General features: G+C 35.7%; 1 pseudogene; it reads right to left on the bottom strand.

Annotated features, from left to right (window-relative positions):
- Window positions 1-1,471: 1,471 nt before the first annotated feature.
- LOC115293458 overlaps window positions 1,472-6,222 on the bottom strand; it is a 39,917-nt pseudogene continuing 35,166 nt past the window's right edge.

Below are 6,222 nucleotides of genomic sequence, written 5' to 3'. Positions count from 1 at the left end.
AGATTATTTATCAGAGCAAACATACTAGAAATAAAAGTCCTGGGTCAATGAAGACTAAAACTTTTTTATACTTAATGAATATTGCCAACTAATTATCCAAAATATTGTAATTACTTATACTGCCCCTAGCAAAACATAGATGTACAAGCTTAATTTCACCCTTGTACTCATGGCAAGTTCAATAAACCACGCATCCACTCCATCATGAAGTCTCTGTTAAAGAAGAAAATAAACCTCTCCACATCCCACGTAAGGCTAGCCTTCCGAGATTTCTACGAGTTTTATTCTCATATTGATTGAAAGTAAAAGTGTCTCTGCTTTCAGAGTAAACCTTCGTGGCAAGCTGGCCTCAGCACTGTAGCACCTACTAAACAATTACACTAAAGCAAACAGACACAAAAATAATACTTTACTCAAAGTCTAGGTCATTATTTTACTTAATTATTAATCTTATTTAAAGCAATATTTCCCCTTTAAAAACAATTCATGATGAAATTAGACATTTAAATTAGGATGATTTAGAAAGAATAATGTATATATAATATGTATGTTATATGGATAAAATTTTATGTATCATATGTGTGTGCACATAAGATTCCATGTGTTAGAATAACAGAAAATATATGTGTGTCTGTAGGTATATCTCTATATGTATTTTTTCTCCTGATGTATCATATTGTCCCACTCTCTAAAGGCAAATAGTTTTAACTAACATTTTTTTAACCTTTCAGATGTCTTTTATTTGTTTACTTATTTTTGGCTAGACAATTTTATTAACACAAAGATATCATACTATGTCTACTATTTGGTGACCTGCCTTCTTTTTTCATTTAAAATGATACTTGGTATATGATATTTACATATCATTATATGTGGAACCTCCTTGTTTTCAAATGAATGCAAAATTTTTCCTTTGATTAGATGTCCAAAGTTTTTTTGTAGTTTTTATCACTGGTTATTTGTAGTGTTTTCATTTGTTTTTATGTTTTTTTAAATGACTCCATGTTCATCATTTTTTCATAGACATTTACACACCTGTCTAAATAGACTTAAGGATAGACTCATAAAAGCGAAATGGCTGAGTCAATATATACACATTAAAATTTTGGTTATTTAAGGGCACCTGGGTGGCTCAGTCGGCTAAGCCTCCGACATCAGCTCAGGTAGTGATCTCACGGTTTGTGAGTTCAGCCCCACGAGGCGCTCTGTGCTGACAGCTTCAAGCCTGGAGCCTGCTTCGGATTCTGTGTCTCCTTCTCTTTCTGGCCCTTCCCAACTTGTGCAGTCTCTCTCCATCTCTCAAAAATAAATAAATGTAAAAAAATTATTTATATTAAAAAATTAAAATTTTGGTTATAGATTTTTATATAGCATTCTTGTGGGGAAGTTGTAGCAATTAAATTCTCATTTTATTTATTATTTACTTATTTATTTATTTACAACTGATAATCAGTTTATTAAAAAGGTTGATTTAAACATCTGTAATGGTGACTTCGGTGTTGACTCCTGGCGCAGCCCTGATGGAAGTAATCTGCTTAACAATCTCAGAAGGACTGTGCAAATCAATAAATCGCCTGTGGATCCTCATTTGAGAAAGATCCCAAGTCTTAGAACTTTCACCACAAGGAGTTTTTCGTGTAGTGATTCTCAGAATCTTGGTTGGCATTAGACTGTCCTTTCACTTTGAGATTTTTTTTTCCTTTGTGCTTCTGATCAAGTCAGCACATACCATTTCCAAAGGCTTTAAGTTGCATCTAGGTAGAGTAATTCCCATTTGGTGAATCGCCACTTGTAGTTCCACAGGTGTCTTCCCAGAGTCTTGAAAAGCTGTGGCTGCACAGTGGCTTCCTGATTGACTTGTCCCTCACAGAGAGGGGACAGTGATGAATCAGGAACAGAAGGGGGCATCTCGAACTCTGCTGTAGCTGCAATCACAGGTTCCTCAAAGAGTTAAATTGTCACATTAAAGTGTGAGCATACATAACGGTATGCTGATGAATGCTTAAGGAGTGGTTCTCTGACTTAAGAAACAAAGACAAAAAAACCGAAACCATAAAACGCTATTGATAGTGATTGACAAACTCCGTGGTAAAAATTCTTCAGCCAACACCAATTTCAAACTACCTCAATGACGTTACTGAAGGTAGAGTTGTGCATAAGTGAACAAAATCAGCTCTCATGAGCTGAGAAAGCTGTTTGTAATATGCCACTGACTGTGCTTTCTGACAGTCACTTGTCTGTGGGTGCCATCCTACATTTAAGCTTGCTCCTTTTCATAGATTAGCAGAGGTATTTCTTTTTAATAGTAAGTGAATAGTTTTTCATAAGTTAGTGGTTGTTAGCTGTGTGTCCAATTCTCTGCTTCATTTCCATGGGATTGTTCATCTCTCTGTAACTGATTTGAACCACTATTTCTGTAAAAATCTTTTTTTTGTAAGTTGTTAATATTTGTCTTGTCATTTTCTTTTAACTTTTATTATTATTTTGTATTTGTGTGCCACAGAGCTTTTAATTTTTATGAAGTCAGTTGTATTTTAGGAATTCAGATTTGTAATAATTAGAAATTAATATATAGATAAATTAATTAATGTATTTGGAGGTCAGTTTTCTTACCTGTTAAGTAGAAATTGATGGCTATATTCCTTCCCAGCCCAAACAGTATATACTCCTTTAAAATTTCTCTATTTTGATAGATTTAACCTAACCTGGGTTATTTCTCTGAGAATCAAGTCTTAGAAAAATTTCATTCAGCAAAATAATTCACCATTCACTAGCAATTTACTTGAGAACAAACCTTCATTTGTATCCTATTCCTGTTTCTTGCCAAATGTGTAGTAATTTTCCCAACCAAATGACTAGGTTCTTTCTTAAAGTGAGAGCAGTGCCCACCTTGTAGTTTTTTGTGGGGGTTGGGGGAGTGTTTTCTAGTGGGAGATGGGTTCTTCCTTGTGGATATGGTTTCTTACACCCAGTAAGAATTTCTACTTATGAAATCTCACCACATAATCCTTCTGTAGTGTATTCTGTAACTTTTTCCCCATAACTTTCCTACACGTTTTTTAAAGAACAGGAGAAACACAAGGAGAGATGTAAACACAAGCAACTTTCAAACTGTGATTTCTTATCAGTTGTAAATGAGCTATTTTAAGTAATATAGATATAATACCAATGATTTTTTTCCTTATCTTCAAATTCGCCCTCCATTTTTCTACCAGGATATCAGGTTCAAAGGACCTAAGATGCAAGATACTGCAGTAGATTATACCACATAAGTAAGATACAGCCAGACCAGAAAAAGAGAATGTGTGTGTGTATATGTATAATTTAGCTGCAATCTCTTCTTATCTCAGAAACTGGTTGTATTTAAAATGTGGCTCATAACATAATTATATGTATTATATATACTTATATTTACATATAATTATAAATATATTTAGTGTTTAAAATAAGGTCATTAGGATCTCAGACAAGTTTATAAGTTTCTATTTAACAGATTAAGTATCTAAAAGAAGACAATTTAAAAGGAATGGTAAGGAACAGAATGTGGATCCTGGGAAATTAAGGAGCAGTGGTTGGAAGAGGTTCTTCCTCTTATCTCTTCTGTTGCTATTCTCATTGTTGCTGCTCAAGGTTATCGAGAACTGCAGTTAGAGAAAATGAATGAAGAGAGTTATTGACAATAAGATATGGAGAAATACATGGCAAATACTTTGCATATTCATTTTACCTCAAAGCAGCTATTTTATCCCAAAATAGTGATATATTTTATTTTTCTTCTTCTTTCTTTCTCATGTTTGTCTTCTTTATCTCTTTGCTCCTCTTTTAGCACATCAGATCCTCATTGTAATTAACTGGCATTATTGCAGGGTAGGAAGGAAGAATGAGACTAGCATGTATGTGAGGGGTGCAAGGGGAGAAACTGCATCTGACAGGGAGAGGAATTGTAGTAATTAGGAAAAGGCTGAGGGACAAATCAAGATCCTGCAAAACAGAAGAGGGACAAGAGAAATTGCTCTTCCTCTGTGGTGTTTCCAATGGCTGTTTTAAACTTATTATTTTTCCCACGAGTTTTAGACGTATAGTGTAGCCGGATGGAAGGTACATCTCATATCCTCCTGCCCGTACACATGCATATTTTCCCTCATTATTAACATCCCCTGTGAGAGTGACACCTTTGTTACAATTGATAAACTGACACTGACCCATCATAATCACCCAGAGTCCGAAGTATGAATTACGGTTCACACCTGGTATTGCACATTTTATAGGTGTGCACAAATGTCTAATGACATGTGTCCATCGTTAAAGTATCACACGAAGTACTTTCACGGCCCTGAAAATCCTCCATGCTCTGCCTATTCGTCCTCCCTACTTTAATCCCTAGAAACCACAGATCTTGTTGCTACTTTCATAGTTTTGCCTTTTTGAGAACCTCATATATTTGGAATCATACAGTTTGTAGCCTTTTTAGGTTGGTTTTTAAATTAGTTATGTACATTTAAGTTTCCTCCATGTCTTTGCATAGCTTGATAGCTCATTTTTCTTAGTGTTAAACAAAATTTCATTTTCTGATGTACCACAGTTTATTTGTCCTTTCACCTATTGAAGGACATCTTGGTCGCTTCCAGGTTTTGGCAATCATGAATAAAGATACTGTAAACATTCCCATGCAGGCTTTTGTGTGGATATAAATTTCCAACTACTTTGGGTAAATTCCAAGGAGTATAATTGCTGGATCATTTGGTAAGAGCATGTTTAATTTTGTAAGAAACCACCAAACTGTTCTCTAAAGTGTCTATACTATTTTGCCTTCCCACCAGCAATGAATGAGAGTTCTTGTTGCTCTCCATCCTGGCCAGCTTTGGGTGTTGTCACTTATCTGGATTTGGGCCATTCTAATAGTTATGTAGCCAAAGACTTTTTACATGTTCCAAAAATATGACTAAGACTTCTTAATGGCATTCATAAACCAAGTGTGTACCTGTACTTTAAACCGAACTCTTTTTTTTTTTTTTTTGGTCCATAATATCAGTATGTTACTGAATGGAGTAAATTTATAAAACTTAGAATCTTGAGAGACTATTGAATGCTGAACATGAACTGAGGGTTGAAGGGGAAGGGGGAGGGGGGAAAAGAGGTGGTGGTGATGGAGGAGGGCACTTGTGGGGAAGAGCACTGGGTGTTGTATGGAAACCAATTTGACAATAAAATATTATGGAAAAAAATATTCGGTAAAAAAAAAAAAAAGAAAGGATTCCTGAGTCCAGCCCCTACTGAGCCTCTGTCAGCAGCAATTCAGGCCTTGCTGACACCTTCAGGGGCTTTAAGAGAAACCTGTCAGGCCTCTACAAGGTCATAAGGCTTGCAATAGAGAACCCAAGAGAGGCAATGACTGACATCTGCAAAGTGAAAGCTTCTTCTCTCACCTTTTAAAATGTGTATTTTAAGTTTTAATAATGCTTAATTATTTTTGAGAAAGAAAGAGCAAGCACAAATAGGGGAGGAGGAGACACAGAATCTGAAGCATGCTTGCTCCAGGCTCTGAGCTGTCAGCACAGAGCCGGACGTAGGGCTTGAACCCACAAACCACAAGATCATGACCTGAGTCCAAGTTGGACATTTAACCAACTGAGCCACCCAGGCGCCCCACACCTTTTAAAATCTGTTGCAACCAATCTGAAACAAAGTCCACGAAAGACGTGAACCTTTGAAAATTACAGAATATTACTAAGTAATACTAGTGGGTCATTTGTGGAAGTTTGATTAAAACTTTGGTATTTAACAGAGAGGGAGGCAAGTGATAAGAGGCTCTTAACTATAGAGAACAAATTGAGAGTTGATGGTGGGAGGGGGGTGGTTGGCTGGATGGGTGATAAGCATTAAGGAGGGTGCTTATTGTGATGAGCACTGGGTTTGTATGCAAGTGATGAATCACTAAATTCTACTCCTGAAACCAACACTATATTATATGTTAACTAACTTGAATTTAAATAAAATGTTGGAAGAATAAACAAAGCAAAACAAAAAACAAAACAAAACAAAAAGAATCTTAAAAGCTTTAAATCCAACTTATATAGTTTCTTACCAAACACAGGCATCTCTTCTAAAAATTCCTTAAATTTTTTTTAAATGTTTTTATTATTTATCTTTGAGAGAAAGAGAGCTAGCGAGCATGGGATCAAGCACGATCAGGAAAGAGGCAGAGAGGAGACACAGACTCTG

This window comes from Suricata suricatta, chromosome 6 (genome assembly GCF_006229205.1).
Source record: "Suricata suricatta isolate VVHF042 chromosome 6, meerkat_22Aug2017_6uvM2_HiC, whole genome shotgun sequence".
Classification (NCBI taxonomy): Eukaryota; Metazoa; Chordata; class Mammalia; order Carnivora; family Herpestidae; genus Suricata; species Suricata suricatta.
This window is presented reverse-complemented; position numbering and strand designations above follow the sequence as displayed.